Here is a 15,696-nt window from a genome sequence, read left to right as displayed (position 1 = left end):
CAGATCCTTATTTTCAGGTTAAACTACCAGTTCTGTGAGTCCTCTGTGCAGGACTGGATGGCTTTTTCTTTTCTTTTTTTCTTTTTTAAGTAAAAAGGAGTTTGTAGATAAGATTGATTGGAGAGAGGTGGATTCTTTTTACAGTATTTTCTATTTCTCATTTGTCCTTTATGCTTTTTAAATTTTTCAGTAGATAATCCCCCTATTTAAGAATTTTGCTTCTCAGAGGCTGGAGAGATGGCTCAGCAGTTAAGAGCACTGACTGCTGTTCCAGAGGTCCTGAGCTCAGTTCCCAGCAACCACAGGGTGGCTCACAACCATCTGTAATGGGGTCTGATGCCCTCTTCTGGTATGTCTGAAGACAGCTACGGTGTACTCATATAAATAAAATAAATCTTTAAAACGGGTGGTGATGAGATGGCTCAGTGGTTAAGAGCACTGACAGCTCCTCCGGGGGTCCGGAGTTCAAATTCCCAGCAACCACATGGTGGCTCGCAACCATCTGTAATGAAAAACAAAAAACCTTTGGGTTGGATCGAGCGGGGACCCGGAGCTAGTGGGCCCTGGAGCGAGTGGGGGCAGGAGTGAACAGGGCTGGAACAGGAGGGAGAAGGGAAGAGGGAAAAAAAGAATTTTGCTTCTCACCTGGTAGTTTGGAATCTCTATCCTTACTTCCTAAGAGCCCAAACTGTTTTAAATTCAAGGTAAATCTGCAGCCGTTTCAAGCAGCTGGTGGGCTTTCTATAGCACCATTAGCTGGTGCCACCTTCAGGGTTCTGAGGGGTGAATGTAAACTGTAAGAATAGTTTTAAAAGTACAGGTTTTTCTGAGTAATAAATTTTCCAAGAGAAAGCCTTGGTGAGGTCTGTTGGGTCGGTTGGCCTGCTGAGTGATCGGAAATTTATTTTAGGTTTCTTTTCCATTGATCACAGGGATAGGAGGTTATGTGGAAACCGTGGATGTGCTGGTGTGATGTTGAAAGGCTCCCAGGACCCCCCAGCCCCCAGTTCTTCAGTGTAAAGACAGAGTGGGAGCACCTCCCCCCAAATTCTTCTTAGATTCCCCACCACAGAGTCTGGAGAGAGCACTCAGCTCTCATCATGAGAATCTTATCATGCAAGCGTTTGATCTCTGGAACCCACATCATAGAAAAGGCAGGTGTAGTGGTTTGTGCTTGTAACCCCAGTCCTGAGGAGGCAGAGGCAGGGGGATTGTCAGCCAGCCTGTGTAGCCTACTCAGTTCCAGGCCAAGCAAGAGACCCTTCCTCAAAAGCCACGATGGGTTGTGTACACGCCTTTAGCCTCAGCGCCAGGAGGCAGGTGGGTCTCTTAGTTTGAGGCCAGCCTGGTAGCTAGTTCCCAGTGAGACTATCCTAAGACGACAAAAGCCAAACGAGGTGGGGATCCAGTGAGGTGGCTCAGTGGGTAAAAATGCTTGCTGACGTGGTGGCAGACGCCTTTAATCCCAGCACTTGGGTGGCAGAGGCAGGTGGATTTCTGAGTACAAGGCCAGCCTGGTCTACAAAGTGAGTTCCAGGACAGCCAGGGCTACACAAAAACCCTGTCTCAAAAAAACCAAAAAAAAAAAAAAAAAAAAAAAAAAAGCTTGCTGACATCCTTGGCTACTTGAATTGGATCTCCAGGACTCACGTGATAGAGGGAGAGGTCTGACCTCTGACCTGCTGGTACACCATGACTTGTGTCAACTCTCCAATAGCAAATGTAACTTGGAAAACAACGTGGCCCCTACTGAGGAGCCACACCTTGACCTCTGACCTTAACACACACACACATAGATGGCCACTTCCTGTCATTATGAAACTGCCCTGTTAACTAAAGAATCATAAGCACGCACCACCGTGCGGTCTGTGCTAGTGTCTCATTAGAGTCTAAGGAGACTTTGTACACATTTCCTATAGTAGTGTGAGCCCTGTGACAGAAGGCAGAACTATCTACCTTACTCTCCCCGACATTTCCCCCTCTCCCTCAGTGGCAAATCCTATCAATGTTACTTTGAAGGAGTCGTTTATTTACATGGAGAGTTCTAGGACTGAGGCAGGCAGTTCTGTTCTTGTGGTGGTAAGTTTTGTGTGGCTTTTTTTTTTTAAATCGGAGAGGTGAACTTTCATGGAATTAAACTGGGATTCAACAGCAGCAAAACCGAAGGATCTAAAGCCTCCTAGAGAAGCAGGAAGCTGTGGACCTCGCTCTGTAAGTCCAGCTATGTGGTTTTACTGTATTCTTGTGCATAGTGTAAGCTCCCAGTAAATTTTACGAGCATCTCAGCTGGCCTCTTTAGTCTTCAGAGACAAGCTGAGATCTTTCTCTCTCTGTGAGGTTTTAGCCAATAAATACTCTGAATTTTGTTCTTTATTGCTCCGGTGTTTGGGGAGCCAGTATTGTTTTTCTGTTGATTGTATCCTTCATTGTATTCTTTCCTTGGGTGTTTGGCAGATGGAGACTGGAGTGGCCCCCTTCCCAGTGCTAGTTGGTGTGTGTGTGTGCATATGTGCGCCCACACGCACGCAGTTGCACATGAGCATGTGCATACTTGCATATGGATAACCATGTGGGCACACATGCATGTGTGTGGAGGCCAGAGCATTGGGTGTGTTCCTCAATGGGCTCCCCCACCTTATTTTTGCAAGTCTCTAGCTAAACCCTGGAAGCCCACTGATTTGGCTAAACTGGCTGGCCAGCAGGTTCCAGGGATCCTGTTGTCCCCCGTCCCCTCAGTGCTGGGATTACAGGTGCTTGTCACCCATGCTCAGCCTTTTACATAGGTGCTGGGAGTCAGCCCCCACATTTTTCGGGAAGTACTTTCCCCTCTGAGCCATCTCTCCAGCTGGCAAGCTGTGCTCTGAATCTGCTTTCACCTCTGATACACCAGTACTGAGAGCAAATGCAGCAAGTGGGGGGCACTCATTTGCTCGGGTCACAGTCCTGCTGGCCAGGCTCCCTGATCTATCACGTGAAGCACCCCTCGAGAAGACAGTCTGAGAAGGAAGGAATGGCCTGTACGATGTCACCATTCTTCTCAGGACACACTTTATGCAATAGGCAACATGAGAGCCATTGGAGGGGAATGTGGCCCATGTTTGCCAGGTCCACCCTCTTTCTGCCTCACTTATCATCTCCATGGAGGAAAGAGGTGGCCAGGAACCACCAAACTGGTTTCTAAAACCGTGCAGAGAGCCGGGCATCCTGATACTCCCTGATGTCATCACCTCCAATTGCCTCGCCCTCCTGTGGAAACACTCTCAGGAGAATGGAAGGACTTAGTGGTACTTACTGCCTTGCCTCTGTTCAGTTCCACTCCTGCTCTCCATGTTAGACTCCAGCCAGGCTCCAGGCTTGCTGAGGGTGATAAGCACTTTTCTGCTCTTTGAGCATGCACTGGATAGAATGAAAACGCCGAGGGACCGCTCACTCTGAACACACCATTGCCACCGGGAATGCAACTGCTTTAGGATGCTGTCCAGAAGAGAGGGTTTTTTTTTTCCTCTCTAATAACTGGTTACTAAGAACATGTAAATGTGTTTATTTAAGAAGCTCACTGGGCAAGAAAAAAGCACAGGTGTCAGATCTCAACCCCTTTCTCTGTCTTCGAGTTGCGGGGTCCTCCGAAAGATACCAGCCTATAAAAAAAAGCCTGCTCAAAGCAGTGTTGTGGGTCCCCAGGACTCAGCAATGCAGCAGGACTCCACAGGCAGAAGCGGCCACTGGTTAACAAGCCCCGGTATGCGATGGCATATCTATCACCTGTGTTCTGCTCATGTTTTCCTCCTTGGACTGACAGGTTTGGTTTCTGTAAGCCTTTGTTCTCTGTGCACACCCATCCTCACGGTGCTGCTTAGGGTTTTACGTCACCTCGACACAAGCCGGAGTCATCTGGGGAAGAGAAACATCACCTGAGAAGATGTCTCTGTCAGGCTGGTCTATGGGCACGTCCGTCTGTGGGGTGTTTTCTGGATTAATGATCGACGAGGGCCCAGCTCCCTGTGGGCGTTGCCATCCCTGGGCAGGTGGGCCTGGGTGGTAAAAGAAAGACTGAGCAAATCCGTGTCCAGTAGGCTGCGATCTCCCATGGCCTTTACTGCAGTTCCTGCCTTGACTTCCCTCAGTGACAGACCGTGATCACACTGCGTAAGCCAAGTGAAGCCCTTTCCCCTCAAGCTGATTTTGGCTTATGTGTTTCATCACAGCAACAGAAAACTGCTGTGAATTCGAATAGCCATGCTTTCACCATGCGCTCACCTAACAGAAGGTGCTCAATGGGCGGGTTTCCCTTAAAAGTATAAGCCGAATCTGCCTTACAGCGCATGCACCCCAAACCAGGCTCGTCCGTCCGGAACAGCACACTGTAGGATGTTTATGGTCAGGAGGGGAGTCAGTTAGGGTGGCTAGGGAGCCCTGTGTCAGTGTGACCACGGTCGCTTTGTTTGGAGAGGGCTCTGTGTGCCACTTGATGCTGGTGGGGCCCCAGCTTGGGCTGTGTGTGAGCACTCAGCTCAAGCCACATGTCCGCCCATGCTCACCTGCCTCAGGCTGAACACTGCGACTGTCCCACAACTGGTTGACCTCCACCCAACATGCTGGGTGCATTTTCTGGTTTTAGCAGTGAATGCCCTACTCTGTTACTTATTTCTGACTTCTATCAAATGGAGATAAGCATCGAGGGCAGTCATGTCCTCAGAGCTGGTTTACCACGGAGAGAATGGGGTTTGGGACCATGGTGACATCTCATCACGGGCTGCTTGTTTCTATGGTGGTTGGAGCAGAGTCTTCAGCAAAGGCTTCTCCGGAGAACCTCGCTGTCACCAGAACAGGACAGGGACCTTTGCCCTAGTCATCTTTGGTCTTGTGAAACCATTCTGAGATAACTATTTTCTTCTATTCGAAATAAAAGCTATTAGCCGGGCAGCGGTGACACATGCCTTTCATTCTAGCACTTGGAGGCAGAAGCAGGTGGGTCTCTGTGAGTTCCAGGCCAGCCTGGGTGACAGAGTAATTTCCAGGACAGCCAGGGCTACTCAGAGAAACCCTGTCTCGAAAAAATCAAAAATTAAAAATTAAGCTATCATTATCTTTTTCAAATATTTTGTTTTCTTTGAAACCTCCATACATTGACACAATGTATATTGATCATGTTGACTTCCCTCCGTGATTCACGTTACCGTTTTAAAATTGTTATTAGTGGCCCGAGCCCAAGTAGCCCTGCCCCTGTGTGAATTGGTGTGTGACTATCCCAAGGCAGGCAGGTTTACCAGCAGCCATGTCCCCAGAGGACAGTGACTCTTCCTGGAGCCTGGGGCCCCTTCCCTCTCCCTGCTGGAATTCTGACTGGCATGATCCTGTGGGCCGAACTCCCACCATCCCCAGAACCACATGCCTTATTGACTGAGTTCTCTGCAAATGGCCTGTGTTGACATCTACACGGAAGGTTGGTGTTCTCAGGTCTTCTGTTGGATCGGGGAAGGCAAGGCTTGCAGGTAGAAATGAATGAGTGTGGCCACATTTAAAGCCAAACCGGCCCATCTTTCAACTTTAAAATCAGTTTGTCCTGCTGCGAGCATCCCCCAACTCCCCGTGGGACTCTCTCCTGTTCCCCTCCCCCCACCTCTTCCCTTTCTTCCTACTCTCCTTGGCCCTCCTGCCCACCCCTCCTCCCCTTTATATCACCGGGGCAGTGGCTCGTGTCCGTCCTGCAGTGACTTTCCAATTTCACACTTACATGCTCCTGAAAGTATTTGCAAACTAACGCATATGTAAAACCAATAAAGAGCAGCAACAGCGCCGCCCAGGCCTGTTAGACAGTCATCTGTCCGTCTGTCTGTCTGCCTCCCATCACCACCCCCACTCTGGTCCCCCACTCTTCCCCCCAGCACATGGATTCTTCTAAGAGTCCATGGGGTTAGATTAAATCTATCCATATAGGGGTTGTATTAGTCAGGGTTCTCTAGAGTCGCAGGACGTATGGAATGTCTCTATATATTAAGGGAGAATATTGGAGCAACTTACAGTCTACACCCCAACTAACCCGTCAATGGGCAGCAGTGAACGGGAAGTCCAGGAATCTAGTAGTTGCTCAGTCCCATGAGGCTGTTTCAGCTGGTCCTCTGTAGAAGCTGGAATCCTGAAGAAGTAGGCTCCAGCAGATGTGTTGGCAAGTAAGTGCAAGCAGGCGAAGAAGAACAAACACGTCCTTCTCCCAGTGTCTTTATGGAGGCCTCCAGCAGAAGGAATGGTCCAGATTAAAGGTGTGTACCATCACACCTGGATCTGGAAGTTGCTCTGTTCTAGGCTGGCCTTGAGCTCAGAGAACTGCTTGCTACTGTCTCCTGGGATTAAAGGCATGCACTACCTTGCCTGGACTGTTCATAGCCACTGTCCCTCAAGATCTGGATGACAAGTGTGCCCTCCATTTCTGGATTGTAGTTCATTGTAGATGTAGTCAAGTTGACAACCAGGAATAGCCATCGGAGGGAGCACTTACTGTGTGCAAGTGCTCGCTGTACTCCTGGGTGTATGCAGCATGTCCAATTATCTAATTGTCTACACATGGCTGTCGGGCAATATGTGTACAGGGAGAGAAGCTGAGGCACTGGGGTGGGGAGGAGTCTATTTTGCCTTTCCTATGTAACCCCCCTTCCTGATACATCCTGCCAGAGCAGAGAGGACCCTTCATTGTCTCAACTAAGCCTGTGTTCCACTTCTATTTGTAAGCCAGTGTCTGGTCTGATTACATAGGGGTTGGTGGTGGGGTGGTAGCTAGGACTCAGGTCTGTCTGAGGTTCCCAGATCAGCCATCAAAAGAGAAGGAAGGACCGATCTCAGGACTGTTTCCTTGGACGAGGCATTAAGAGTTGGGCTTGAGCCGGGCGTGGTGGCGCACGCCTTTAATCCCAGCACTCGGGAGGCAGAGGCAGGCGGATTTCTGAGTTCGAGGCCAGCCTGGTCTACAAAGTGAGTGCCAGGACAGCCAGGGCTACACAGAGAAACCCTGTCTTGAAAAACCAAAAAAAAAAAAAAAAAAAAAAAAAAAAAAAGAGTTGGGCTTGAATTTCAGCTCTTACAAGCTGTGTGACTTTGGGTAAATCGAAAAACCTCTCTGAATAGTGATAGTGAGCCGAGTAGATCTGGGCTGCTCTCAGCCTTGGTTGGAGAAGCTTCAATTTTGAAGAGGGCAGCAGTTAAGACAGAGACCCACAACTGGTCAAAGCGATGAGAGGAAGTGACAGATGCTCAACTCTCAATGTGGTGTCCAGAGCAAGCCTTCCCAGGTCCCGTCCCACCTATCTTGGAGGATGGGGAGGAGAGCCGTGAATCCTGCTCTCTGGATATGACTTGGCTTTTACATTCCTGAATCCACTGCAGCTGCGGTTACCTGGGTGACTGCTGGGGGAGGGGACTTGTTTTTCAGGGTGTGTGTGTGTGGCCACTGGTGGGTTGCATATGTTCCAGGGGATGGCCTTAAACCCAGGTGCAAGTGGGCAGCACTGACTGAACTCAGTTATTTAAAAATAAGATGAAGTGGGAAGGAAGGGTGGGTTGGGGCTGGGGGGAGTTGAAAGGGGTAGTGGGGGTGGACATGATGAAAATGTGTGTGTGTGTGTGTGTGTGTGTGTGTGTGTGTGTGTGTGAGAGAGAGAGAGAGAGAGAGAGAGAGAGAGCGCTCAGCAGGTAAAGGCACTCTCTGCCAAGCCCGATGACCTGAGTTCAAATCTCTGGTGCCCACATAATGGGAAGGAGAGACATGAGTCTCACAAGTTAGTAAATTCAAAAATAACCATGGGAGAGCCAGGCTTGGTTGTCCCCATGACTGGATGTAGAGGTGACGAGGTTCATGGAACCGTTGCTGCAGAGCGCATTTCTCCTTGGGGGAAAGGACACTCTATAAGACTCAGGATGCTCTAAAGGGAGGTGGGACATCCATCCTGCAGGGAAACTCACTAAACTCAGGAAGTATACAATGTAGAGACTTCAGGAAGTCCCTGAAGTAGACCAGATTCACTAAGTCCCTCCCTCCCCAAGCATATATAAGCCATAAAGACTTCTGAGATGCAGTCAGGTCAGCTGACCGCCTTGGAAGATTGTGCTGTGCACTCCAGGAACCTAACTTTCATGAGCTGTTACTCATGTGGGTGGGCTTTGGGGATGCAGCTATTCTTGAGTAATCTCTGCTCTTGTAAGCATCCTCTCTCCCATACTCCTGTATGTAACCCAACAAAACTCACTGGTTCACCAAGTTAGACTTTGGTGGCATCTGCACGTTGGTTTATCATCGGTCGCCTTTCTGGGGTGAGTAGATGTTTGTTCTCATCTCCCCAGGAATAGTCACACAGCATCCATCTCTGGGTCTGCATAGGAGTGAATTAGATGATGTAATTAGGACACAGAGAAAATAACAGGAAGCAGGTCCCCCTTGCTGTTGTGACTTTGGGTCCAGGTCTCACCCTGGTCCCCTCTGTGTACTCCTCTTCTCTCCTTCCCGTCTACCATGAGGTAAGGAAGAGTCCCACCACGTGACTACACCACTACAATGGGGCCGAGCAATGGCAGACTAACCCTTCTGCAACCAGGAGCCAGTAAACCCACCTCCCTTAAGTTGTCTCCATCAGATATCACAATGATAAAAAGCTAATAGATATCGGTGTCAGATTTCTCTCGAAGATGAAGGGAGCTTGTGCCACAGAGCAGCATGGTGCCCATCAAGCTAGAAACAAGCTTAGCTCACCCAAGCTCCCACCCTGAGCCATCCCAGAAAATTTACATTACCTGCTCAAGTTCCATCATGCCTTGAAGCTAAGCCCTGGCTCATTTCCCAGTTGTTTACCCAGGAAAGACCCATGGAAGCCTCAGGCTTGGGTCAATCAAGGTAAGATGTCCTGTCCCCAGTTTATCTTAATTTTAACTGCTGAACCCCTCGGTGGGTTGAGAAACCCGCTTAACCGCGATCCAGGGAGGACGCAGACAGGGTTAGGGTTTCTTTTGTCTCTAACACCCTGTGAAGAGATCCTTTTTCTTTCTTCCTCTAGTGTGCTGCAGGAGCCCATCAGATGCTGACAGTGTGTTCCATTACAGCCTCATGACTAATGTTCCTCCCCTCCCCTCCCCTCCCCTCCCCTCCCCTCCCCTCCCCTCCCCTCCCCTCCCCTCCCCTTCCCACTCCCCTCCCCTCCTCTCCCCTTTCCCTTCCGCTTCCTCCTCCCCTCCCTTCCCCTCCTCTCCCCCTCCCCTCCCCTTCCCATTCTCCCCTCCCCTTCCCATTTTCCCCTCCCCTTCCCCTTCTCCCCTTCCCCTCCCCTTCCCCTTCCCCTTCCCTTCTCCCTCCCCTCCCCTCCCCTCCCTTCCTCTCCTCTCCTCTCCTCTCCTCTCCTCTCCTCTCCTCTCCTCTCCTCTCCTCTCCTCTCCTCTCCTCTCCTCTCCTCTCCTCTCCTCTCCTCTCCTCTCTTCTCTTCTCTTCTCTTCTCTTCTCTTCTCTGTCAATTCCTTCATCTCTCCATCCCTCTGCCCATCCCCTCCTCCTTCCTTTACTCTCCTTTATATTTCTGGAAACAAGGAGTCTCAAGTAGCCTAAGTTGGCCTCAAGCTCACTATGTAGTCAAGGATAGCCTTAAACTTCCATTCCCCTGCTTTCACCCCTGAGTGCTGGGGTTGCAGGAGCACACCAGCACACCTGGCTTTATGCTACGCCAGGGCTTGAACTCAGGGCTTCATGTGTGTCGGGCAAGCGCTCTACCATAAGCTACTTCCAAGACAAAATGAAGCAGGTGCATTCAGAAGCTGCCAGAAACTTGGCCAAATCTAGTGATCTGGTTCTCCCCTTCACCTCCCGCGGAGGTCACCCATTGTCGAGCTGGCTCCAGGGATGTTTCACATCTGCCTCTGGTGTTTTGGGGCCTAGCATTACTTCCACTGAAGCCACCCCCACTCCCATAGTTATCCTGTCATTCAGTGCTTACATTGCTGTGACCATAAACTCCAGGCGCGGCTCACTGGTACTGTAAGCTAGAATTGCTTTTCTCTCCTGACAGCTCTTCCTCCGGAGCTAATAGTCCCCTTGTATTATTATCGTTCTCTTCCTGCCTTTGGCTTGGTTGTCTACATATGTAGGGCTAATGCGACTTCAGGCTCTTCACAACTGTTTAGATTCCGTCAAAAGATGTGCACAGTACAGACCTCCTCTGAACTCCGAAAGCTCCCGTCCCTGGAGATCCTGTCCCGCCTGGCCGGCTCACAGCCATTAAGCCACAGTCCCCTTCAGCCTTTGCATCTCTACCTCCCATTTCCTGTTTGGGTGTCTTTTGGTGTCTGAATTCTTCTTTGTGTATAGGGCACACCTTCCGGTACCTTCCGAAGCTTGATTTCCTTTATTCTGTTCCTACTTCGTTGAAAGTTTGGCTGGTGAGCGGCTGGTCTAAGGTTTCCAGAGCTGAAGACTCACAAGAGTATTTCATTGAGCTCTACCCTCTTTACTGCCTGTGGTGGCATATATATGCTTGGCCCAGGAGTGACGGTATTAGAAGGTGTGGCCCTGTTGGAGTAGGTGTGGCCTTGTTGGAGTGGGTGTGGCCTTGTTGGAAAAGGTGTGTCACTGTGGGCATGGGCTTTAAGACCCTCATCCTAGGTGCCTAGAAGCCAGTCTTCCACTAGCAGCCTTCAGATGAAGATGTAGAACTCTCAGCTCCTTCTGCACCATGCCTGCCTGGATGCTGCCATGTTCCCACCTTGATGATAAAGGACTGAACCTCTGAACCTGTAAGCCAACCCCAATTAAATGTCATCCTTATAAGAGTTGCCTTGGTCATGGTGTCTGTTCACAGCAGTAAAACCGCACCTAAGACACTGCCCACTTCTAGAAGTCCTCTGTGCCTCTGGCTTCTGGGGTGTGTATGTGATTTGAATTCACCTTCCAGTGTTTAATATCTGGCCAATGCTTCTCCAATGCGACCCATTCTGGCTGGTTTAATTCAGCCTGGGGACCATTTGCCTTCATATTTGAAGGCAATGTATATTGCTTCCAGCATTTCCTCCAGAAAATTAGAATCCATCCCAGCAGTTGATGGGCTTGGTCTGAGTTTTTCACACCTCTTGGAGCCTAAGGGACATGGTACCTTGAATCCTCATGGTGATGGCCTTGGTGTAGGACCATGACACTGAACAGTTAAAATTTCCCCAGTTCTAAAACTTATGTTTTTATATATTTTCCTTATGTTTTGGGAGTACAGTAGCCTCTACATCCACGGAATCCACAGTTCATCACGTCAATGAAATCAACCAGGCAGGAGCTTAAGGCATCTGGTCATGTCACATTTACACTCAGGAAGCAGAGGGTGCTACTGCTCAGCTCTTTCTTTACCAGCCAGGGAAGGGTGCCGCCCACAGTGGACAGGTCTTCCCACCTCAAGTAATGAATCAGGATGATCCCCCACAGTATGCCCAGAGGCTCATCTCCCAGGTTATTGTACTGGCGATGCTTACAATGAACACTAGCCATCACATTTTGATTGTAAAAGAAGGTGTATTGTATCATGTCATTTAATATTTTCTATCCCGTTGTCTTTTTAGTCTGTTCTGGGAAATTTCTTCAAGTTTATTTTCTAATTCGTCTGACTTTTATTATTTCCATTTAAAGAGTTCCTAGAAACCAAATTTTATCTATCTATCTATCTATCTATCTATCTATCTGTCTGTCTGTCTGTCTGTCTGTCTGTCTGTCTGTCTGTCTATCTATCTATCTATCTAATTTATTTTTTTGAGATAGGGTTTCTCTATGTAACAACCCTGGCTGTCCTGGAACTCACTCTGTAGACCTGGCTGGCCTTGAACTCACAGAGATCCACCAGCCTCTGCCTCCTGAGTGCTGGGATTAAAGCTTTTCACCACCATGCCCAACGCTTTCTTTTATATTTATTTTTTTTATTTGTATGTGTGTGTGTGCACGCGCATATATCTATGTGCCCACAGTCACCAGAAGAGAGTATCGATCCTCTAGAGCTGGAGTTACAGGTGGTTGTGAACCCCCAACCCTCAGAACATAAGTGTTGGGAACTGAGCTCCCACCCTGTGTAAGACCAGTGTGCACTCCAAGGAGCCATCTGCCCAGCCTGCTTCTTTCCCCCTCTGCTTTGTTCTGGGTGTTGATCCCAGGGCCTCACACACACTGCACCTCTGCTGTGCACAGTGGTCCACCTCAGTGCCTCGAGCTTACATTTCTAGATGGCCCTGGTACAATCCAGTGCTCTCAGCTTGCCACCCTGTCAGCTGGAGATGCAGTTGTGCTCCCCATACCTGCTTTTAGTTTCTAGGGTTTTCTCTTCTTTGTTCCCTCCATTCTAGTGAGTTCTGTCTCTATAGCTTTACACTTACTTCTAGTGAGATTTCATGAAAAGAGAGAGAGAGAGAAAAATAGCTATGTATATTTAATTAACACCCCACCTCAATCTTTAATTCTGTGACTATCTGGCCCTCTCCAGACCTCCCGTGACTCATTTAGCCCCTTGTTCATCACGACAGCCGAGGGGACACTGACTGTTCACAATCACTTGGTCCTAAGGTTGTGGCCTATGCATCGCAGCAGATGAGGCATTGGTAGATCACGCCTAAGCACTCTGTACACTGACTTACTGCAGAGCCGCTGATTTGGACCTGGAAGCCCCATGCTGAGGGCCTTCATCTGCTGACTTTGACCTCCAAGCTGAGAGTCAAGAGCCCAGGGAAGGAATTTACATGCGGGTAACCCGAAGGTCTGAATGTGTGTATCTAACAGCGCCCGTGGGGTCAGATGCATATAAAATGCTCCCCACGCGTCTCAAAAATGAGCTTCGTACAAACAAAACCCACCTCTGGTCTGTGGAAAAATTGAGAATCATGAAAAATGCTTTGCCTAAAGTAGATTTAAATATTCATGGCATCTTCAAAGTGAAGTTGCCTGGGAAAGGCTGAGCCACCAGGAACCCGGCTGGGACAGCAAGGTGGCGCTGCCCTGAAGGTCAAGAGTCCCGTGCAGGACTGAGAGGAATTCAGCAGTGGCCTACTTCAAGCCCCTGCTGCCACTGTGATAAAAGCTATTTTGGATGTGTTGTGTCTTTTATTAAAGAGACTAAATTCCTCTTTAAAAAACGTACCATTCCCGTAGCATCTTGAAGACAACTGTAGTTTGTGTTACAGAACTGATTTAGGGTAGTGAATTATTTCATTTGTTTCGGACCTAACTTCCCTCATGTGATAAGGTTTTAGGGATGGCAGTCACAGTGCCTGCTCACCCCGTTCCCCATGCTCCACCTGTGGCAGACATTACTAATCGATCATGCCTTGAGCTTCTGATCCTCCTGCCTCCACATCCTTTGTGCTGTGACTTCAGGAATGTCCCAGCTCATAGCCCTTTCCCACAGTGTTGCTGGTAGCCACTAGCAATTGACATTAATAATTTCTGGCTGGGTAACATATCTCTAACCTCAGCTCTCCACATCACAGCTCACAAGAGTTTACCTAACAAATCAAAGGTGATCTTTCCAGAAAAGACTAAACTAGAACATAGGTGTGACCGTTACCCAATAATTTCTTCACAGGCACTGAAGTCTTTAATTAACCCAGTCAATTACACCTTCGCCCTGCCATTTACTCCATTATGCTCACAAAGTCTCCTGAGCTGCACTCCCCACTGTTTGCTGAGCCCCGACTACAGTCCATCGGACACTGAGCCTGCTGCATGCGTCAAATGGATGAAACCCCTTGAGTGGCTCACCGTAAGTGTCTGGCATATGGCAAATACTCAATTCTTGCATTTAAATTTTTACTGCTCATAAAGGCACAGAGTGAAATAGTTACCAGGTACCTGCCTACCACGTCACAGGGCTGCATTCCAGGTCACCCTGGATGGCTCCCCAAACTTGTGACTCTTTCACTCAACCTTGCTCAGTTCCACCACTCTCTCCTGCCTTACCAGGGTGGTAATTGTCATATAATGGACATTTTATAGAGTACAGTTGTCCCTCCGGCTCCGCAGGTGACTTGTTCTAGGTGCCCCTCACCCCGTGGCTCCCGACTCCCTGGGTGCTCAGATCTTACCTTGCATGGCACAGCACCTCAGCATACCTGTGCGCGTCTTGCTGTAGGACTCTCATTCACCTCTGGCTATGTACGAGACCCAACACAAAGGGAACGGCGAGGAAAGCATTGCTATGATGTCTTGCTTAAGGGTAGAGACAAGAAATAAGTCTGCGCATGCGCGGCAGACGTGACTCTTGAAGGTTTAATGGCAAAACGGGTAGTTTGTGACTGCCTGATCTACAGAACTAGACAGAGGGTTGGCTGTATATTTTTATTTCTTCTGTGACTACTGATCTATCTATCCATCTACCCATTTACCCATCTAACCGTCATCTACCCATCTATCTATCTATCTATCTATCTATCCATCCATCTATCTATGGATGTGGTATAGTATGTTAGCTCAGTTCTCCTTAGCATGTGTTTTTATATATATATACATATACATATACATGTATATTTACTTTTACATATAACATGTATATTTATATATAATATGTATTTACTTTTACATGTAATATGTATATTTATATATAATATATATTTACTTTTAATATATATATATATGTATATATATATATGTATATATATATATTTACTTTTTTAACAGATAGTTAAGCTGAGGCCGAGAACACCATATGGCCAGCAAGCTGCTTATTAGTATATTCAAAGTTGAGTTGATTAAAGTCATTCTACCCCACTGCTTTGATAAGGAGCCATGAAATCCACTAACCAACCTCTGCCCAGCAGCTGCTACGAGCACCCATGTCCATCAGGAACGTTTCTCAACCTGTGAAACGTTCCTAAAGTGGGTTTCTTTCCTGAGCATTCAGGAGTCATCCGATTGCCTCAGAGTCCCACTGTAAACTCTTCCAGGTGAGTTGAAATCCTTAAAACATGACATTTATTTATTCACTTATTTGGTGTGTGTGTGTGTGTATGTTTGTGTTCAGACATGTGTGTTCCACTGAGTGCACATAAAGGCCAGAGGTCAACTTGTGGGAATCAGTTTTCTCTCTCTCCCCCAGGTTTAGCAGCAAGCTCCTTTTTATCTGCTAAGCCATCTCACTGGCCCAAGAGTTTGAATTCTTAGCTATCGTTTTGTACCTCAGTTTCCCCTATCAGAAGGGGGAAGAATACCCCCTTTACACCTTTCCATTGTCAGAGTGTCCAAGATCCCAAGTGTAAGTCTTCATGAAATTGGTCGCCAAGTAGGAGTGTGGGTCACTCACTCACTTTGGCTTCCACTGTGAATCATGAGAGACTGAATTAACATCTAAATGTTTAATGGTGAGATACTTTTTAAGTTTCTCTTGAATTATTAAAATACCCTTGCAGGACCAGCTGTCCTACTGGGCACCTGAATGGGGACAAGAGGAGTTTCCCCTTTTGACTGAGTTCGGTGTGCTGTTAGCCTGTCACCAGCATAGCACCTGTGTCCCCTTCCACAACCCTGTATGTCCCCAGCATAGCATCTGTGTCCTCCCTGTCCCCATCACAGCCTTGTCAGTACTTGAACCCGCCACTCCATAGCTGCTATTTTTCCTGCTAGTCCTCTTAGACCTTTGCTTTTGAACTCCCTTGCTGAAGCAGGAGAGCTCCCCTGAGCGTTAGAAAGAACATCACTGGGACCAAGTGTAT

Source organism: Mus caroli, unplaced genomic scaffold (assembly GCF_978045245.1).
Source record: "Mus caroli unplaced genomic scaffold, Mus_caroli_1 scaffold_4, whole genome shotgun sequence".
NCBI lineage: Eukaryota > Metazoa > Chordata > Mammalia > Rodentia > Muridae > Mus > Mus caroli.
Note: the sequence above shows the minus strand (reverse complement) of the source record.